Source organism: Pelophylax lessonae (genome assembly GCF_965119305.1).
Source record: "Pelophylax lessonae genome assembly, chromosome: 8".
Taxonomy (NCBI): domain Eukaryota; kingdom Metazoa; phylum Chordata; class Amphibia; order Anura; family Ranidae; genus Pelophylax; species Pelophylax lessonae.
This window is the reverse complement of record NC_138775.1, coordinates 268,139,855-268,162,276: the sequence shown is the minus strand read 5'-3', so window position 1 is coordinate 268,162,276 and position 22,422 is coordinate 268,139,855. Positions and strand designations below refer to the sequence as shown.

The 22,422-nt window shown below is 45.6% G+C and overlaps 1 protein-coding gene across 4 annotated transcripts in view; it reads right to left on the bottom strand.

Annotated features, from left to right (window-relative positions):
- NEGR1 (neuronal growth regulator 1) overlaps window positions 1-22,422 on the bottom strand; it is an 846,722-nt gene that overhangs the window by 684,915 nt on the left and 139,385 nt on the right. The gene's annotated exons all lie outside the window — the stretch shown is intronic.

The following is a 22,422-nucleotide window of genomic DNA, read 5'->3' as shown; positions in this document are numbered from 1 at the left end:
CCATTAATGTCTTATTTCCCCTTATTTCCCTTATTCTCTGTCCCAGAAGCACAAAATAATTTTCTATGTGCTGAGAAGGAGGGCCCTCATCTGCTACAGGGCTTCTTCCCTTTCCTAGACTATGGCAGGAAGGTACTCTTCCCCCCCCGTGATACCCTTAATGAGGTCACCCAGGGTAGCTCCAAACAGGCGATCGCCTTGAAAGGGGAGATCAATGAGAGCTTTCTTAGAGGCTTAAGGCCCGTACACACGATAAGAAAATCTGAAGGGAAATTTTGTCCAACGACCGATCTGTCGATTTTCGGATTGTTAGTATGGTGCTTTGGACAGCCGACTCCGACTTTTCGGCCGACAAAATCCTGATGTGCACGCTATATAATTTTTGTCGTCCGTCAAAACAACGTCCGATTTTTGTCTCATTAGTACAGGTTTTGACGGAAAAAAATCTTAAGAGCAAGACTAGGCATGCTCAGAGACGAAAGAACACATACAAAGCAATCCAACACATGACATCACTTCTGAAGTAGAATTCTGTCGTACGGGAAAATTCGTATGAAAATAACCTCTTCACTTTCCACATCAGACTAGCATGCCACAAAAAACGGACGACAGATCTTTTGATAATCTGATCGTGTGTACGGGGCTTTAGTCTGCGGATCAATTCTTAAGCTACAGCCCGCACCTAATCACCACCACTGAAACAGAAAGTTTGGACAGCACAGGAGCTGTATCCAAATCTGCATCACAAACTGGTCCACTAAGTCAACATAAGCAACAGGGACCTGCTCAACCCCCAGGCCATGGCACTAAAGCTTGGCCCATTCAGTTAGGATCTGAGACACCAGGGCTGAGGCAAAGACTGGCTGCAATGTCAAATAGTAAACATGCCGCATGCCACAGCTTTCCTGTCAGCCCAGTCCTTAAAGGATGGGGATTCCTCTACTGGGATCATGGTAGCTGTGTTCAACCTGAAAAAAGAAGGGTCCACCACTCAAAATAAGGCACATAAGGAAACGCCTTTGGAATGCGAGGTGACGTATGTGTACCAAACGACACAGCCAGGTCCGTGGTTACATCAGCCGTATCCTCAATTTTTAAAGTCTTACGCGCTGCAGTGATAAGTGCGTCTACCAGGAATCATCCTCACTATCGGGTGGATTGAGGTGTGATATTAAGCCCCTCTGGACGGGCCACGTCCACAGGAGCATCAGGCTCAGAAACAGATGTGACAGACTGAGCAGGGAAAGGCAGTGGACACTTCTTTCTGGGCCTTTGCCCACACGCCACTTCCACCTGGAACACCGTCAGTGCAACCATGGGAAGCTGGGATTCCGAGGGACCTGCCACCTCCAAGAGGGGGTCAGTGGGGGAAATTTGACCCTGAGGCTCCATAAGGAAAGGAAGACCTTGCAGTACAAAAGTGATCTTTTGGCACCACTAAAGGATCCCCCCAAAGCTCAGGGTACCTACTGTATCAGCAGAGAGAACAGGGACCCCCAAGGACTCACCCTACTGATCGGAGGAGCGCCGATAATTCGGACCCAGCATCACCATGGATGCCATCCCTGTTCATATGTCCCAGGCATAGGAAGAAGAAACTTAGGAGGAAGAGGAGGAGCTTCGGCATCCCCATGAGGTTTCAGTCGTCTTCAGCGTCTCCCGGACTAAGGGAAAATGGCACCCGGGACATCATCGGACTACAAAAACATGGCCGCCAGCTGGAGACCAGCCAGCCTAAGGGAAAATGGCCCCCGTGACATCAGGATACACAAACATGGCTGCTGAACGGAGACCAGCCATACTAAGGGAAAATGGCCCCCGTGACATCAGCGGGCTACACAAACATGGCCACCAAACGGAGACCAGCCAGACTAAGGGAAAATGGCCCTGTTGCATTATCGGGCTACACAAACATGGCAGCCAACTGGAGACCAGCCAGACTAAGGGAAAACGGCCGCCATCAGCTACAGCATGCTGTCAGGATCTTCCCTGTGCCCTCTGCAATGCTGCACCCTCTGTAAGGGGACCCCCTCCTGAAGGTAGGATACACATTAGGGGAGACTACGCTGTGCACTCTGCACTGGGACCCCCTTGCACTATACTCCCACTGCAAACAGTGGGGTATGCACCTAGGGATCTTCTACACTGGGACCCCTCCAGACTACCAGGGCAGGACACACTATCCCAGGACCCTTACAGAGTGGGGATAGCAGGGGAGACCCCAGGGGTCTCTGCTGCATCCTCTGCTCTGGGACCCCCACCAGAATCCAGATCCAGATCCAGACAGTGGGGGAAGCCCAGCTCACTGAGGGATTTATATAGATGGGAGGGGGGAAGCAGCAGGCAGGTCCGACCATCCCTGGAGTTTACCTGTGTCCACCCCAAAAGAAAAAAAAAAGCCAAAAGGGGAGAGGGGGGACTGTACTTACCCTTCCATGGTGCGCGTAACACTCCAGACAAAATCCTCGCCACCGAAATAGGGGAGCTGTCGGCCAAGGGACCACGTTGTATGCGACCGGGCTTGGGTTTAACTCGCAGGCCAGCCTCTGTCCGTGAGGCTATGTTGCGGCCGACCGAGGGTGTAGCTGCGGTCTGCACACGCTCACTGGCTGGGCTGGGGGGAGCACTGGATCTAGATTATCCAGCCCGTCGCCCAGCCTGGCAGTTGATTGTAGATCTCCCGAGAGAAAAACAAGGAAAGAGAAAAAAAAATTGCTAGGACCAGAGATCCCAGCCGGGAGCCTAGGTCCTTACTCCTGACTAGACAGATTAAAACTGATTACCGAGAGCAGAGAGAGGGGGGTTATATACCAGCTGAGGATGGCCCATGGGCGTAGCCAGGTGGTTTTTATTCTGCCTAATCCTACTCTTGGAGGAGGCAATATAACCCAGTAGTAATGATTTACGGAGCGCTGTGTCGATTAACAAAAGAGAAAACCTCTTTAGGTACACGGTATTCTCAACAGCAATTCTAGAAATGCATTTGTAACGAGGGGCCGTGGAGTGGCTACTTCTCCCCTTCCAGCTTTCTGATTGGATGACCCCCTAGAGAAATAAGGCATGCATACACCAGCGGCAACTGACAGCTTTTTACCGAATGTTGTAGGAAGCCACACACAAGGGACTAATCGCCCAGAAAAGGATCAGGTTCTGCACACAACCCGAAGGCAAACAATGCTTCTCTTAAGCAGCTCAACTGGATACAGCCTGACAGCAGAATTGTACAGAGCAACTTATTAGAGTCTCGGGCAGCAAACTAACACAAGGTCACTGGCAAGTGTTACAAACTTATCAAGAAAGTCTCATTTTCGTCGGAGAGACTGCAACTTGGTCCGGTGTAAAGGGTCTCAGGTGTTGTCACCTTTCTAGAAACAGAAAGAGACTAAATGCAAACCAAAAAAAAAGGGTCAATTCTCTATTTTTGTAAGAAACTACAAGGGAAAAGCTCTTCTAAAGCTGGCCACAGATTAGCCATGCTCAACCAGGATTCTGTGGAACCGTAGGGTTCCTCCAGAGGTTGATTGTAGTGATGGACTTCTCGTTCGGAAGACACTATTCCTCCCACTGACACCAACAATTGGGCATAATTCCTGTTACTAACATCAACAAGAGGGGCATTCCTGTTACTAACATCAACAAGAGGGGCATTCCTGTTACTAACATCAACAAGAGGGGCATTCCTGTTACTAATGTCAACAAGAGGGGCCTATTACCCCCACTAACACCAACTATGGTGCATTATTCCTCCCCCTAATGCCAAAGATGCACTTTTTCTCCCACTGATTCCAAGACAATTTCTACTTCCAGTGGGCACTCTGCCGCCCCCCCCCCCCCTAAAGTCTGAAGGTCAATAAGCTGGGACTTTGTTCAGAAAGTACAGTGACCCCTGCCTTATAGCATAGCTGCTTCAGTTTGTTCCTGTCAGTAAGTATTGTTTTTAATAATTAAATGCATATGGTCCTGGATATATCTTCCAAACAACAAATATAATGCATTGTCAGAAATCAGCAGCAGGGATGGCCAGATCTGCGTAGCCACACTCAGGAAGCTGAGACCAAAATATATATGATCTTTATAAAGTGATACTAAAATTATTTTTTTTGCTTAAAAATAACAAACAATAACATGCTCTGTGCAGTTGGTTTTGCACAGAGTAGCCCAGGTCCTCCTCTTCTCGGGTCCCTCTTTAGATCTCCTGGCCCCTCCCTCCTGACGAGTGCTCCCCCCCCAGTAAGCAGCTTGCTATGGGGGCACCCGAGCCGAGCCGCAGCCCTGTGTGTCCATTCAGACATGGAGCCATGACTAGGCCCCACCCCTCTCTCTCCTCATTGGTTTACTGACTTTGATTGACAGCAGTGGGAGCCAATGGTGCTCCTCTGCTGTCTCAGCCAATGAGGAGGGAGAGTCCTGGACAGCTGAGTCTCTCATGCAACATCGCTGGATAGAGGTGGGCTCAGGTAAGAATTAGGGGGGGCTGCTGCACATAGAATGTTTTTTATCCTAGGCTCGGTTTCCACTAGTGCGACTTGCTGTGCGACTTGACACATGTCAAGTCGCACAGCAAGTCAAAAGCCATTGTTTTCAATGTGGCTCGTTTCCACTGCCGCGTCTTGAGTAGCGGCGACTTCAAAAGTAGTTCGTGCACTACTTTTGAGCCGGCTTCAGTGCGACTTCCCTCTATATATGAGGGACAAGTCATACTGAAAGCCGCAGTTTACTTTCGCTACGAAGTCGTGCTAGAAGTAGCACGACTTCGTAGCCGCACTAGTGGAAACCTAGCCTTAATGAATAGAATGCGTTAAGATAGAAAAAACCTTCTGCCTTTACAACCACTTTCAGCAACATTTATTTACAGTGAAACAAAACACATCCAAACACCGGCAAACAGAAAACAGCAAACTTGAAGATACAAGTAAGCCATAACCCAAAGACAAAATACCTAAGGCATCTAACTAAGTAAAAGAAAGCCTAATTAGCAACTAACTATACACAATATATACAAAATGGGGAACACACAAAAACAGCGCAAAACTGGAGATGCTAGGAACAGTCAGGAAGACGGAAACAAGACTGGGATCAGGAACAAGGGGGAGTAGGTACAAGGCAGCAGGGTACAAGATGGGAACAATATATAGTTGCAGGGTCAGGCAGAAATCAGGCTCAGGATTTAACTGCAAGCATGGCTAGCAGGCAAAACACTGAAGTGAAGTGTAATATTAGAGGAGGGACTAAATACCCTCCCAGCAGCCAGCATCAGGTGGAGACTGATTACTGGGATCTGCTGACTACTGGGAGACACCCGCTGGTGGACATAGGAACTACAACCCTCTGCCCAGGGAACCACAGTGTCACCAGCAGTGGATCAGGGTCCTGACATGCATAGACTTTAAGGAAAGCTTTTTTTTTCAGAATGGGCTCCAATATCAAAATCCAGGAAGTGACTTGACAACATCCACACAAAACTGAGCTATCAAATTTAGATGTGGCCATTTTCTCTTTTTTTTTTCGCATTTTAAAAATATGAATTATTTTGTAATAAGCTTATTAGCATAATGCAAAGCAGCCATCCTTTAGGGCAACCAGTAAAAGTCTGCAAAATAATGAAAATGATCCTAATTATAAATACCTTCAAACCCTTTTGTACCTGACTGCTGCCAGGGCACTAACATTCCATTTTGATAAAAAGAAAAACAGTGGAGCTACACAGCATAGGAGATAATGAAACACATTAAAACTTTCTACATCCCCCAGCTTAATGTACGATGTACGGTAACGTGGATGTATCTGGAGGATAAAGTAAATCAGTTAATGGGTTTGAGTCTAAGCAAAAACTTTCCTACAATTATAATGACTGTGCTGCTTAGATCTCAAAATGTAATATAAATGTATTTGGTCTCAATCTCTGCGAGGGCTGTAGAAGTTGCATTAGCTAGCCATAATTATTTGTTTTCTTCACCCACCCTTATTTAAGATCCCTCGGTGTCACTGGCAGGGACGTCCGCAGAACTTTTTCCAGGGGGGGCATCATTTTAAGGTCAGCCATGCTCCGCCCCTTTTCAACAATGTAATGAGGGGGGGGGGGGCTAGTCATTATCACATAAAGCGCAGGCATTCAAAGGTTTGAGAAACCTGATGCAAAAGCAAAGCTGACCCTCTCTGTTTTGGGTACGTGCAGGTGACGCATGCATGCACATGACGTCAGTGCTGTGTTGTCACGTGCCATGCCTCTGTGCATGGCGGCGCAAATCTCCTCAATTTCCTTGTCCCGGGCTCCCCCTCTCCTGGAATGATAGCACCAGGACCTGGGGGTGAGGATAGTGGTCCACGCGGCTGCTTATGTCAGTCACTCCACATGTCGCGACTTGCGAATATTTATTTGTAAAGGGGAAAAATAAGCCGCTCTTTACCAGTTTTCAGAGCACTGATCGCCGCTCACGTGACCCGCCGCCTCTCTCTTCCTTTTGGCCTTTCCTCCTCCCCTCCCAACTGACATCAGCAGGGAATTCCCAGCCCCGCCCACTGCAGGCAGCTGTCAGACAGGCAGAGGAGAGAGCTGGCGGGTCACGTAAGCGTAGAACCGCGCTCTGAAAATTGGTATTTATTTTTTTAGAACACAGACACAGGGGCACGGGCATACAGGATTTAATAAACAGACCAGACAGCATAGTATAGAGTGGCTTAACAACCACTTTAAAGGGGAAGTTGATATTCAGTTACAGTAAATCTGCGGCGAGCGGTCCTTAAGTGGTTAAATGCAAAACGGTGCTTTTTTTTGTTTTTTTGCTTCAATAGGCTTCAAAAGAGAAGCTGCAGAAAAGCATTCCTGCGTTAACACATTTTAATGGCCAGAAAAAATTGACAGTTTGGCCAATAGAACGCATTCATGCCAGATGTATGAATGCGTGTAAATGCACATGCAAAAACGCTGCTTTTTAACTGCGTTCTTCTGCTGCTAAACGCCTGTTCAAAAAACGCTTGTTAACCCTAGGCGCACGTGCATTCCCTTAATAACACATTTTAATGGCCAGAACCAGAATCAACATTCAGACCAAAAGAACGCAATAATGCCAGATTTATAAATGCGTGCAAACACGCATGCAAAAACGCTGCTTTTTCAGCGCTTTTCTGCTGCTAAACGCCTGTCGAAGAAACGCATGTTAACCCTAGGCGTGCGTGCATTAACACATTTTAATGGGCAGAATCAGAATCAACATTCAGACCAAAAGAACGCAATAATGCCAGATGTATAAATGCGTGCAAACACGCATGAAAACGCTGATTTTTCCGCGTTTTTCTGCTGCTAAACGCCTGTCGAAGAAAGGCGCATTAATGCTAGGCGCGTGTGCATTCCCGCATTAACACATTTTAATGGCCAGAATCAGAATCAGCATTCAGACCAATAGAACGCAATAATGCCAGATTTATAAATGCGTGCAAAAACGCATGCATAAACGCTGCTTTTTTAGCGCTTTTCTGCTGCTAAACGCCTGTCGAAGAAACGCGTGTTAGTGCTAGGCGCGCGTGCATTCCCGCATTAACACATTTTAACCACTTGCCGACGGTCAGCCCCGTGCAGGCAAAGTGACGTACCGGTTTGTCACTCGCCTGCGAGCCAATAGGGGGCGAGCGCGTGCCGCCGGAGGCGCACTCCCGCCCCCGCTCGCTCACTCTGATCCCCGCGCGCGTGACTGGCGGACCCGGTGTCCGCCGGTCACTCGCGATCGTCAGTTACAGAGGGAGAAAGGCAGGTGGCTAGTGTAAACACAGCCGCCTGTCACTCTCCCTTGTGTAACAGTAGAGATCATACGGTCCTGCTATGTAGGACCGTAGATCTCTGCTGTTACATGAAAAGCCACACCCCTTTACAGTTAGAAGCACGCCCCTAGGGAAACACTTAACCCCTCCTTCTCCAATAAAGTTAACCCCTTCCCTGCCAGTGTCATTTTTACAGTAACAGTGCATATATATAGCACTGATTACTGCAGTAATGACACTGGTACCCCCAAAAGTGTCAAAAATGTCAGTCAAGGATCCGATCTGTCCGCCGCAATGTCGCAGTCCCGCAAAAAAAATTGCAGATCGCCGCCATTACTCGTTAAAAAATAAATAAATAAAAATGACAAAAATCTTTCCCTTAGTTTGTAAACGCAATAACTTTTGCGCAAACCAATCAAAATACGCTTTTTGCGATTTTTTTTTTACCAAACATATGTAGCAGAAAACAAATTGGCCTAAAAAGTTAAACAATTTTAGATTTTTACATTTTTTTGGGGGGAATTTCATATAAAAAAATGTGAAAAATATTGTTATTTTTTGCAAAATTGACGCTCTTTTTTTGTTTATAGCGCATGATCAAAAATCGCACAGGTGATCAAATACCACCAAAAGAAAGCTCTGTTTGTGGGAAAAAAAGGACGTCAATTTCATTTGGGTACAGCGTCGCACGGCCGCGCAATTGTCCGTTAAATTCACGCAGTGCCGAATCGCAAAATAGGCCCTGGTCAGGAAGGGGGTAAAATCTTCCGGGGCTTAAGTGGTTAATGGCCAGAATCAGAATCAACATTCAGACCAATAGAACACAATAATTCCAGATGTATAAATGGGTGCAAACACGCATGCAAAAACGCTGCTTTTTCCGCGTTTTTCTGCTCTTAAACGCCTGTCGGAGAAAAGGCGCCATAGAGAATCCAGTGTGTATGTGGCCTTAGGGGGACAGAAAGGAGTCGGACTCTTTGGACCTCTGTTTTCCAATCGCCGATAATGTTTATCGTCTGATTTAGCAACAAACTGCAGATTTCACAGCCCGCGTGTTGCTAATTTATGCCATAAGCGCGGTGACGGAGAAACCACTGGAGATAATTTATGCCGGCTTGTCCTCCCAGAAAAACACTCGGCTGCTTAAAACAAATAGGCATTAGCCAGACAATGAAGAGAACGAGGTGGTCCTCTTTTGTAACTGCAAATCCACTTGGAGTGCGCAATACCCAAATTGTCTATATTTAATTCATTCTGTCAACAAATAAATCTACATTAAGATTACATTTAGATTTCTTGTAAACAGCTTTAATTAATTACAGCACATAATAATTTCCTGTTACTCCGTCTCTTTCTGTAAATGCAACATTTTATTGCTTGGCACGGCTGCAATCCGATTCCTAGACTGCTTCGCCATTGTCCCTCAGCCTCCAGCGCATGAAACACGACTGGAACCGTTCCAGGCACTTCTGTTTTGGCTCCTCTGCAGCCGAGCGACAAACCAGCATAGGAAATCGCTCAATGATCATTACACGTGTGCCATGGCTTTACACCGTTTCTATTTTAACCACTTGCCGGCCGCCAGCAGTACATATACTGCGGCGGGGCGGCTCTGTCCCGCGTAACTGTACGTCGCTTCGCGGGACCGCAAGTGGGGGCGCACGCCCATTCGCCAAGGGGGAAGCTGATCTGTGGGTCCGGCACTTGTGATTGCTGCCGGCACCAGCGATTGATCCCTGTGGAGACAGAACGGCGGTCTGCTGTTGTAAACACGGCAGACCGCTGTTCTGTCAGCAATTGTCCTTGATCCCCTTGACCCCTCTGGAGTGGTCCCCTCTCTTAGGCAGACCCCTGGGCAGATGCTTGAGTACTCACGATACTGTTTTTTTAGAAGTAGTCTGCCCAGCAGCTCCACTTGGTCAGCACACACTGGATCCTTCTACAAATCAGCTCAACCCCTGGACCCTAGGCCGACTACCTGGACCATCTTCTCACATCAGCAGGAGGAGAGACAGCCATCCACCTCCTCCAGGGACTTTGCTCCTGCCAAAAGACACCCTGTCACATGTCCCCTCCGGATTTATTCCCAATCCTAGGATGCATTGCAGCAATGCCCACCCACTGGGACAGTCATAAACCCTGGTGTGCTATTGGCTAGGTTTCCTCCACTGTCCAACAATGTCCCTCATTGGATACAGTGTGGAGACTCCCCAGACTCAACAAGTCACACCTGGAAGCATGTGACAGGCTAACTAACAGATCAGACCCTCCTGATAAGCGGACAGGGCCACTCTATGGTTTACCTAGCACCTACCTGGTGCTACGATTATCGGCAAGGCCAATATATCGTTGGCCGATATGCACTTTCCCCGATATATCGGTATCGGCCCCGGAAATGGCCAATATTGCTAATATTTTTGTGACGTCATTCTGCCTTCTTAGGCCGCCTCCCTCGCCTTGGACAGCCTCATCTGGAGTCGGGACTAGTCTCGCGGGAGTGTATCCCAGCCATACACCCACCCACAGCAGCCCGATGCCAGTCAGCCACCCACATCCACAGACCCTGTACCAGCCAGCCAGCCACCCACAGGCACTGTACCAGCAAGCCAGCCAGCCAGCCAGCCAGCCACCCAGAGGCTCTGTACCAGCCAGCCACAGGCACTGTACCAGCCAGCCACCCACATCCCCTGTACCAGCCAGCCACAGGCACTGTACCAGCCAGCCACCCACAGGCACTGTACCAGCCACCCACAGGCACTGTACCAGCCACCCACAGGCACTGTACCAGCCAGCCACAGGCACTGTACCAGTGAGCCACTCACATCCCCTGTGCCAGCCAGCCACCCACACCCCCTGTACCAGCCAGCCAGCCACCCACAGGCACTGTACCAGCCAGCCACAGGCACTATACCAGCCAGCCACCCACAGGCACTGTACCAGCCAGCCACAGGCACTATACCAGCCAGCCACCCACAGGCACTGTACCAGCCAGCCAGCCTCCCACAGGCCCTGTACCAGCCAGCCACCCACAGGCCCTGTACCAGCCACCCACAGGCCCTGTACCAGCCAGCCACAAGCACTGTACCAGCCAGTCAGCCACCCACAGGCCCTGTACCAGCCAGCCACAGGCACTGTACCAGCCAGCCACCCACCCACAGGCACTGTACCAGCCTCCCACAGGCCCTGTACCAGCCACCCACCACAGGGTGCCAGACAGCCATCCACCACAGGGAGCCAACCAGCCATCCACCACAGGGTGCCAGCCAGCCAGCCACCCACCACAGGGTGCCAGCCAGCCATCCACCACAGGGTGCCAGCCAGCCACCCACCACAGGGTGCCAGCCAGCCATCCACCACAGGGTGCCAGCCAGCCAGCCACCCACCACAGGGTGCCAGCCAGCCATCCACCACAGGGTGCCAGCCAGCCAGCCACCCACCACAGGGTGCCAGCCAGCCAACAATTAAGCATTAAACAAAAATTAACATGTTCAGTACCAGATTAGTGTCAAAAATTGTCTTTATTTTTCAAAACTTTAAATGTACAAAATATCTGCCAATATCGGCCGATACTGATACGTCGTGACCAAAATATTGGTATCGGCCCTGAAAAAAACATATCGGTCTATTCCTTATATATATATATATAACACACACAGCATATTTCAAGAGAAAATTTTGACCTTGTCAGTTTAACTTTTCGCCTCCATTTTTAATACTGGATGCTTCTTCACTTTTCATTTAAGATGGTAAGCGGCTGATAATGCCCCCGTGGTCCGCACTCTTTCTAGGGCTGATAAGAAATTATTACATAGAAAATGCAGCAGCCAATAATTGCCTGACCTGACCTAATCTCTGCAAGTTAATCTTCTCTGTTCTTACTATAAAACTTTTAATGAAAGATCTTTAAATTTTCCTCCCATCTACAAGCTGATGTGAATAACCTCTAGTATTTAAAAATTTGACCTTATTTAGTCCAGGCGATATGAGGAATAAATGACAGAAATCGCAGAGGTGTAATTAAACCCATAAAAAAAAAAATGGAAAGTGAAAAATGTCATTTCAGTAATAGGAAGGTATGCATGGAAATGTTTTCCCCAGAAATACTTAAAGCATTTAAAAAGTAAAAATACATTTGAAATACATACAGTATGTATATCTTCTGTTTTACCCGCAGAAGGATGGATAATTCTGTGCAGCCAGCTCTAAGATTTACATACATTTTCTATACTGTGCCCCGAGACAGGTGACAAACATACAACCCTATTAAGGCCACTTTCATACTTGTGCGACTTATCCTGCGACTTGAGACTGCAAAGTCGCAGGACAAGTCATATCCCATGATTTACAATGAGTATCGTTCATATCTGTGCGACTTCAAGTTGCAGCGACTTCAAAGTAGTCCCTGCACTACTTTGGTCCGACTTTGATGTGACTTGAGACCTCAAGATTACACAGGCATTGCTTCAAGTTGCATCAAAGTTGCATCAAAGTTGCACGACTTTCAGGTTGCACAAGTGTGAAAGGGGCCTAAAGTGAAACCAGCATCAAATATACAGTATTTTTTCATGTATACTGTAAATATGCTAACAGTACTGTGTTAGGTATGTATTACCTCTCATGAAGATCACAGTAATCCCCCTGCCAATACCTTTATCTGATTTTCTCTCCGAAAGGGTGGAACCATCTTTGTTCAGGCATCATCCAGGATACCAGTTCACAGATGATACAGTGATGACGATACTGGTGTGGGTAAAGTTCCTGACTGTTTTCAAAAATGTTTGACACAGATCAGCCCCTGCTGCAGCATCTCATCTTGCTACAGTGTTCCAATGTTGTAGTCTGATGATTGAGACCCCGTTCACACTGGGGCGATCCGACTTGCCGGGGCGACCTCACAGGTCGCGGTGCGCACCTCGGAGCGGCCGGCACGGACTTCATATCATTTCAATGTAGGTCGCTCCGGTTCGCCCCAAAGAAGCTCCGGACCCTTTTTCTAAGTCAGAGCAACTTGTGTCGCTCCTATTAGAACGGGTCCACAGCTGCTCTATGGCAGGCGACCTACGGCGACCTGTCAGGCGACCAGGCCGCCTGACAGGTCACCCCAGTGTGAACGGGGTCTGAGGGAGAGGAGACTGAGAAAATGCTCCCTGCTGCCTGCAGCAGACTGATGACATCATCTCGGGTCTAGGCAAAGTCACTTGGCTGGGATTGTATTTTATTTTTAAAAATTTGTTATGGACAAATGATACTTTGTAAATTGTGACACGTCAGGTATCAATTAAGACCCCGTTCAGACAGGGGCGACACGACTTGATGGGGCGACCTTTGAAGTTGAAGTCAATGCAAGTCGCCTCCAGGTCGCCCCAAAGTAGTACAGGACCCTTTTTCTAAGTCGGAGCGACTTGTGTCGCTCCTATTAGAACGGGTCCTGTGCTAATCAATGGCGAGCGACCCACCGCGACTTGTCAGGCAACCAAGTCGCCTGACAAGTCGCGATAGTGTGAATGGGGAGTCAGACTTGTAAAGATTTTGAAAGGTCCACATAAAGTGTTACTAAACCCAGGAGCATGCAGTCACTATATCATGTCTCCCCAGGAGCCTGCATTCACTATATCTGGTCTCCCACAGTACACAGAACATGGAAATGCAAGCTTTGACTAATTAGGGCGCAGTATAAGCTGGTTGTTAAGGAGCGAGGCCAGTAAGCATGCATAAAACATGCTACAGCAAAAATGACATTTCTAAAGAAAAAAAATGGTGTGGGGTCCCCCCCCCCTCAAAATCCACACCAGACCCTTATCTGAGCACACAGCCTGGCAGGTCAGGAAGGGGGGATGGGGACAAGTAAGCGACCCCCCCCCTCCTGAACCATACTAGTCCACATGACCTAAACATGGGGGGGGTGCTCTGGGGCAGGGGGGTCCCCTTGTTGATGGGGACAAGGGCCTCTTCCCAACAACCCTGAGCTGTGGTTGTTGGGGTCTGTGGGTGGGGGGCTTATCGTAATTTTGAAAGCCCCCTTGCAAGATCCTGCCCCCCCATGTTAATGGGTATCTGGTACATCGTACCCCTACCCATTCACCAAACAAAAAAAACGATACAGTTCTTGACAAGTCCTTTATTCAAAACTAAAAAACTAAAAAATAGTGTCCCCCAATGTAAATCCATCGTCAATCACGCAGTCTGCCATATCTGCCGCTCTTGTTGAACACTTCCCATGGTCTGCCTATGGACTGGGGGGGGGGGGGGGGGTATGGACTGGGGCCATGCCATTTCTTTCTTTGACTTTTTAATAGCTGGGAGTCGGCAATTGCAACCCCGAGTCATTTTAAACGGGACTCATTTTGACTCTTTTTTTTTTCTTTGGAAATTTCATTTTTGCTGTAGCATGTTTTATACATGCTACAGATGCGCCACTTTACAGGCACATTAGGGGACCCCCCAGGCACTATATTTAAAGGGATTTTTCACTATATTTGTTGCACTTTAGGCATCATTAAAATCACAACTCCTGGAAAAACTATTGATTTTACTTTTTTTTTAATTGATCCATGTCCCCCAGGGCAGTACCCAGACCCCCATACCACTTTTATGCATATACACCCTGAAAATGGGAACTTTTGATTTTTACTGTTTGTCTCCCATAGACTTCAGTGGGGTTCGATGTTCGGGTTAGAACATTTCCCCATGTTCGGGAGTTCTGCTGCGAACCGAGCAGGGTGGTGTTTAGCCCATCCCTAGTGCTCAGTATGTGAAAAAAAAGTAAAACAATATAGTGCAATAATACGTTCATCCACAATGTCTCTTCTGAACAATCAGTGACCCCCCCCCCCCTCAGGTGCTCCTGCACTCACCGGAGATCTTTGATCTTTGACCCTCTGCTGTAAGCACAGGAGTTAAACTTTTGGATATCTCCCCTCCTGGGTTTTTCTCTGCACTCCGGCACTCCTCGGGCATCACTGACCTGGACCGCTCTATACCTCCTGCATGGACCGGTATCATTTGTAAGCTCAATATTCAGACATATATTATTAATAAATAAAAAGGGGGAAAATGCCATAGTGCAGTAACTTTTATTTTTTAAAACTTTTCCATTGCACTCACACAGGGTTAACCCATACGCATCTAGACCCAGAACTGCCATTCCGGCCTGTGCTCTACGGGCCGAAAGTGATGTCACCAGAAACCCCACCCCAATGCGTTTCGCTACAACCAACGGCCATCCTCAGGAACAGATGTCTCTGGCAAAACTTTCACTCGTTATATTGCTTAGGCACCTCCCACATAGGGTTGCCATCTCATCCCTTAGAAATCTGGACACACATTAATTTCACAGGTTCTGTGGCTGATTAAGGTGGTAATTAAACTCACTTAGTGCCTGATGTGCATTATATCAGCCTCAGAACCTGTGTGATTAATATGTGATGTGTACTGGTTTAAAGGGATGAGGTGGCAACCCTACTCCCACTACACCCATGACCAGACTTGTATAAAGTACTCGAAATTTCTACTTGAGTAAAAGTACAAGTGCTCAATCAAAAAGTGACTTGAGTAGAAGTGGAAGTGCTCGCAGAAAAAGTTACTTAAGTAGAAGTACTAAAGTATTCAACATTTTTTTTACTTAAGTATTGCAAGTAGTTTTTTCAAAAAATTTGCTACTTAAGTACTAAAAGTAAAAAGTACCAGTAGTTTTGAAAAAAAAATTCTACTCAAGTACTGAAAGTAGAAGTACAAGTACTGTGTTATGTAGTTATTAAAGAAAGAAGTCAAAAGTTTGAACATCATATTGTTTTTATTATTTCAAATGATTTATTCAAATGATTAACCTGTGTTTGTTAGTAGTTTCTTGATGCACTTTAAGCGCTGTAGCACCATTTATTTGTTTGTTTCATATTTTCTTTTTATTGGAAAGATTTGGTATAGCAGCTTTTATTATACACAGCCTTTATTTTCGTATGCGCTGATTTACAAATGACATTATACACATTTTTTTGAGCTTTATGCAACCTGCCATCTACTGTTCTGGCAGTGGTAATGTTTTTAAAAGTAACGAGTAACTATGCAGCACAAAAAAAAAATACTTGAGTAGAAGTATCGAAATCATCGAAAAAATGTAGTGAAGTAAAAGTAGAAGTAGGAGAAAAAAATTCTACTCTAGGAAAGTACAGATACCGCATTTCGGTACTTAAGTACAGTACTTAAGTATTTCTACTTTGTTACTATACATCTCTGCCCATGACCTAAATGATCCAGAAGATGTCTGAAGGATTTATAATTCCTGAAAAAGGGGGTTGAGTAGGTTTCTCACTTTTATAGGGTACATTGTATAAATGTAGCTGAAGCTCACTGCTGGCTGACATCACAGAGCCGATCCAGGCTCCGGTTCCATCCAAATGCCTAGACTGGCATCCGGCTCAGACTCTCAGTGAGTCGCTGGGAGCCTGAGCCGGCCGCTCCCACCCTCGTGCTCAGTAGAGGGGGAGCAGAGAGCTGGTGACTGACAGCAGCTCTCTGCTCAGGAAGCTGTGAGATCCGAGTGATCAGTGGTGTTAGATCACTCCCATACTTCTCTTTTAAAGTGGTTGTAAACCCCCAAGTAATGTTTGTACCTATAGGTAAGCCTATGATAGGGCTTACCTATAGGTACTGTAAATATCTCCTAAACTTGCACTGTTTAGGAGATATTTACATTGCATGCAGCCGATTACGTCAGCCCCCTTCCGTGAGTGACGTCATCGGGAGTGACGTCATTGCGGCTCCAACCAGATGGCCAGATGGCGCAAACCCAGAAGTAAGACAGCTGAACATGTCAGCCGTGTTACCGGTGAGCGGGCGGCACTGCGGGGGCTTCGTTCTAAGGTAAGTATTTCATAATGAGCTAGTATGGGATGCACACTAGCTCATTATGCCTTTGTCTTTCAGGTTTTATTTATTTATTTTTTCTGAGGTTTACAAACTCTTTAGTGTCTTTTTTTTACTGAAAATTTGCACTTGGTAAACCATTGCATAAATATGGTGTGCCAAAGAAAAAAATGGCACTACCACCATTTTATTCTCCAGGGTCTCTGCTTCCAGAAAACGTATAATGTTTGGGTTTTTTTAAAGTAATCTTTAGGCCTAAGATAATTTTTTAAACACGTGTGCAAAATAAAACACAAAGACGGCTCTAGTAGCAAAAGGTTTGGGTTGGGGCCAATGGAGCGGAAATGTTTATGCACTCAGACCACCTGCCGACTCTGAACAGATTCGGAGTATTGGCATCATGCAAATTTTGCAATTGATTAAAAAACAGGACTGACTCGGTATTTGCATACCGGAGTGTGCACAGCTGTTCGGTCTCACCAGCCCCGGTGTCAGAACTGCGGGACTGCCGAGCTGGGCCTCGCTCTTTGATGCAGAACACGGCAGGTTCAGCTCCTGAAACCTAACAAAAGTTTCTCTCTTCCTTTAATATCTCATACTTGTTACTTTGTTTTATGGCACTGCATTACCATGAGCTTGTTGGAAGCCTAATAACATTTTGCTGGTGAAAAATAAATGATCAGCCAGTGTGCTGGGGTAATAAATAGATGTACTCATTCTGTTTCTTCGACTGAACGTGCTGTACTTACAGAAACTCGCAGTTATGTATGAAAAATGGATCACAATTGGTTTACTGTAGAAAATCATCTCGGGACCGGGGGGTGATTTTGCATTCTGGCAAATTCTAAAAACCTTCGCTGAGACTTAAATGCAACTCCGCTCGAAATAAATCTGTTTGCTTTGGTGGAGTGAAATAAGAAATAATCCATAAAAGTTCTTAAAAGGTCAGTCCATAATAAGGGGTCCTACTGTTAGATTTATTTATTTTATTATGGGATAGATCAGGGGTCTCCAAATTTTTCATTACAAGGGCCACATAGTATATTTTAAAAATAATCATGCATCCCCTTACATCTGAGTCCCACCATACATAAGAGTCCTGTTTACATCAGGGTCCCCATTAGAGTCCTCCCTTACATTACAGTTCACATTAGAGTCCTTCTTTACAGCAGGGCCCCCATCTGATGAAGAAGTATCGCAAATGTAATAAATAATTCATACTGTGCCATTTCAGTCTGTAATTTCTTGTTTTTCAAGCTCGTGTTATGGGGGGCCGTCTTTAATATTGCTTGGACCCTGAGCAAACTTTTTCTTGGGCCCTCCCGAATCAACTATTTGCAAGCAGTGCAAACTTATGGGCTAGATGACTTGGGCCCCATAACAATGACTGGGCCCGGGGCAGCTGCTCCTTTTGCCGTGTGTTAAAGACGGTCCTGCGTGTTATATTGTCCAAACCTTGTGTTAATGTTAAACACTGATTTTGTTGGAGGTACCAATAAATATCACCTTATCAATAGTTTTTATTCTCGTGGGTGATTGTGTAGGCAGGGCCCCAGTGCACTGTATTGCCCGGAGGCCTATAATGCTCTTAAGATGGCACTGCCCGATCAAAGTCCCCGCTTACATCACAGTCCCTATCACAGTCCTCACTTATATTAAGGTCCCCATCAGAGTTCCCCCTTACATCAGGGGCCCCATAAGAATCCTCCCTTACATCAAGGTCCCCATCAGAGTTCCCCCTTACATCAGGGTCCCCATCTGAGTTCTCCCTTACATCAGGGTCCCCATCAGAGTCTCCCTTACATCAGGGTCCCTATCAAAGTCCCCCCTTACATCAAAGTTCCTATCACAGTCCTCACTTATATTAAGGTCGCCATCAGAGTCTCCCTTACATCAGGGTCCCCATCAGAGTTCCCCCTTACATCAGGGTCCCCATCAGAATCTCCCTTACATTAGGGTCCCTATCAAAGTCCCCCCCTTACATCAAATTCCCTATCACAGACCTCGCTTATATTAAAGCGTAACTCTACTTTTGTTGAGAAGAAAAAATTCCCCTCTGGGTGATCTCTTTACATTACAAGGATTTTTAACAAACTTTGTTGCAGATTCCTACCTTTTGTTATTCTGAAGAAATCATTGTTTGTTCCTCTGTGCTGAGTGGGTCAAATGGGAGTGGTTTCATAATTATTAGTCAGCTGTGGCAGCTGCCGGGCTCTAATAAGGAAAGCTGCTGGGCCTGCACCCCTTTAGATGTGTTTCTATTGGGAGTATCTCACCAAATATGACATTTTTGTTGCAGGGGATGCCAGAAACCTGACTTGTGTCTTAGTGCAGACTTCTGGGAAAATTGGTCAGCCAATCACACAAGCAGGAAATGATGTTTCTGGGGGTGTGGTCAGTATACATTCTGTGTACAGAACAGCTCCAGGTGGCCATATTGCATTGCATTTTCAGAAAATTACAACAGCTGCAGATTTAAAAGGAAAGGTAATTTTTAAAAGCATTCAATTAAAATATAATTTGTGTCGCAATTGTATACGCTATATTGTTTTTTCTATATTTGCTATTTTTTTCTCCCACGAAAGTGGAGTTACCCTTTGAGGTCCCCATAAGAGTCCTCCCTTACACCAGGGTCCCCCTCAGAGCCTCCCTTACATCAGGGTCCATATCAAACCCCCCCCCCCCCTTACATCAGGGTCCCCTTTAGAGTCAAGCCTACATTAGGGTACCCATTAGAGTCCTCCTTTACATCAGGGTCCCATCAGAGCCCCCCCCCCCCCTTACATTAGGGTCTCCATCCAATATGTTGGGAAAACCTATATGAGCTTTTAGTGATATATACAGATAATTGCTTTCCGACGCCTAATTCCAGACAGCTAATTTTTCAGGATCATTAGAGGAAGTTATGTGATTCTTGGCAGGGAAAGAAGTAAAAAGTTGTAGCCTTGACAGTTGAATTAATTGCCTTTCTACAAACCGTTTCTGCGTCTGACAATATCAGCAAACACTCCCCACGCCGCTATATATACTTCCCTATCTAAGCATTTCAAAGACCTGCAAACTTTAGCTGGAGCTGTCAGACTTTGCAACACGAGTGTTCCTTGCAGTCGGGGGTAAATCCAAAATTGCTTTTCCAAAGAAAGCAAAAAATTGTATTAGGATCATTTTGAGCTGAAACTTACCTTATATTACAATAAGAGGAAAAAGTATTAGAAATAACATCTCAGTTATAAATATATTTATATATGTATTTATATACTGTATATATACAGTATATTCAGAACCAAAATATTATTTTAGCAATATATAAAAAAACAGCATATGAATAGTTAACACAAGCCCTCACTGATCTTTGTAGCTGCAGGTACTGTGGAGCAATGAATTATTAAAATTTGCAGCAGAAGCACTAAAGTCATTAAATAATCTCTCTCTCTGCAGCTCAGCTCATCCTACTTCTTCTCCCAGCAAAGGTTCAGATCTCCCTGCTCCTCTACTAGCAGAAACTCTGCAGCTAAGCTCACCCTACCAGCAGTGACTCTGCCATCAAAGCTCAGTAGCTCAGCTCCCCCTGCTCCCCTCCCAGCAGTAACTCAGCAGCTCATCCTCCATCTACCAATGGTTCAGCAGCTCAGCTCACCCTGCTCCCCTCCCAGCAGAGACTACGCATCTAAGCTCCTTCTTCTAGCTGTGGCTTGCTTTGTGCACTGGTCCAAATCATTATGGTACGGGGTTGTTTTTCAGGATTTGAGCTTGGCCCCTTAGTTCCAGTGAAGTGAACTCTTAAGGTGTCAGCATACCAAGACATTTTGCACAATTTTATGCTCCCAACTTTGTGGGAACAGTTTGGGGATGGCCCCTTCATGTTCCAACATGACTGTGCACCAGTGCACAAAGCAAGGTCCATAAAGACATGGATGAGAGATTGTGGTGGAGGAACTTGACCGGCCTGCAGAGTCCTGACTTCAAAACGATAGAACACTTTTGGGATGAATTAGAGTGGAGACTGCGAGCCAGAACTTCTCGTCAAACATCAGTGCCTGACCTCACAAATGCGCTTCTGGAAGAATGGTCAAGCAATCCCATAGACACTCCTAAATCTTGTGTACGGCCTTCCCAGAGGAGTTGAAGCTGGTATAGCTGCAAAGGGTGGGCCAACTAAATATTGAACCCTATAGACTATTATCAGCGCATACGAAAATAAATGCAACTGTATGTATAAATAAAAGCTGCATTTGAAATAATAAAAAACAATATGATGTTCAAACTTATGACTTCTTTCTTTAATAACTATATAACACAGTACTTTCAGTACTTGAGTAGCAATTTTTTTTTCAAAACTACTGGTACTTTTACTTTCAGTACTTGAGTAGCAAAATTTAAAAAAAAACTACTTGCAATACTTAAGTACAAAAAATGTTGAATACTTTAGTACTTCTACTCAAGTCACTTTTTGATTGAGCACTTCCACTTCTACTCAAGTCACTTTTTGATCGAGCACTTGTACTTTTACTCAAGTATGGGTTTCGAGTACTTTATACAACTCTGCCTACCATACAACCTCTCTTCACAAGTACTGGGAGAAATACTGTATATACTTGTATACTTGCACAGTGCTTGTTATGTTGTGTAGCACCTTTCTGGAGCCAGTAATTAGTTTTTAAAAAGCAATGAAGAGAACATGATGATAAGAAGCGTAATCAAGCTTCTCCTTTCATAGTAATTTATCATTCACCATGACCCCACATATATCTAATAATATGTTCCAAGGATATTACAGTATGTTCAACCAACGTGAAATCACTCCAAGTCACAACCCTGTGTACTGAGACAAAAAAGTGTGCTCAGCCTCAGAGAGGATGTGTGATCCCATTGTACAGCTATGATTGCATTATAGAAAAACCATACCGAGCGTATGTCAACACACGCGACATATTATCAATCACTGATGCTTATAGCAGAGGCTCGTGGTAAAACAAACAGATCATTTATCAATATGTTACAATGAAAAAAAAACGATTTCAAAGAATAGGATCAAAAGTCATGTTTTCTAAACTTTTAGACATTTAAAAGAGTACCTGTCACCAGGAACATCTAAAACAAACAGCAAATAGTGTACTCTCATGAAAAGAGTACCATAGCTCTGGAAACAGCTATTTTTGGTAACAGCAATATGTAACAGTATATGCAACTGACATATATGTCAGTTTAGTGTGTCAGGGCAGGTTTGCTGCAGTATATTGAAGTGTCAGTGTAGAGTGTCAGGGCAGATTTACTGCAATATATTGTAGTGCGTCAGGGCAGTTTTACTGCAATATATTGTAGTGCATCAGGGCAGTTTTACTGCAATATATTGTACTGCATCAGGGCAGTTTTACTGCAATATATTGTAGTGCATCAGGGCAGTTTTACTGCAGTATATTGTAGTGCGTCAGGGCAGTTTTATCGCAGTATATTGAAGTACGTTAGTGCACGTTTACTGCAGTATATTGTAGTGCATCAGGGCATGTTTACTGCAGTATATTGAAGTGCGTCAGTTCAGTTTTACTGCAGTATATTACAGTGTGTCAGTACAGTGTGTCTGTGTAGTGAGTACTGAAGTTAAAGTGCACCAAACACCACTTTCCATTAATAAAGTGCATCAAATTACACATTTCCCTGTCTCGATTACAATTGGGAAATTAGCCCCCCATTATGTCTGGGAGGCCAACAAGGAGAGGCAGATGTCCACATGGCACTGTGAGGGGGCCAGCAGCATATGTGTCCACAAGCAAAGGTCCTCAGGCAGGGCATCATTTCCTCTGTTTA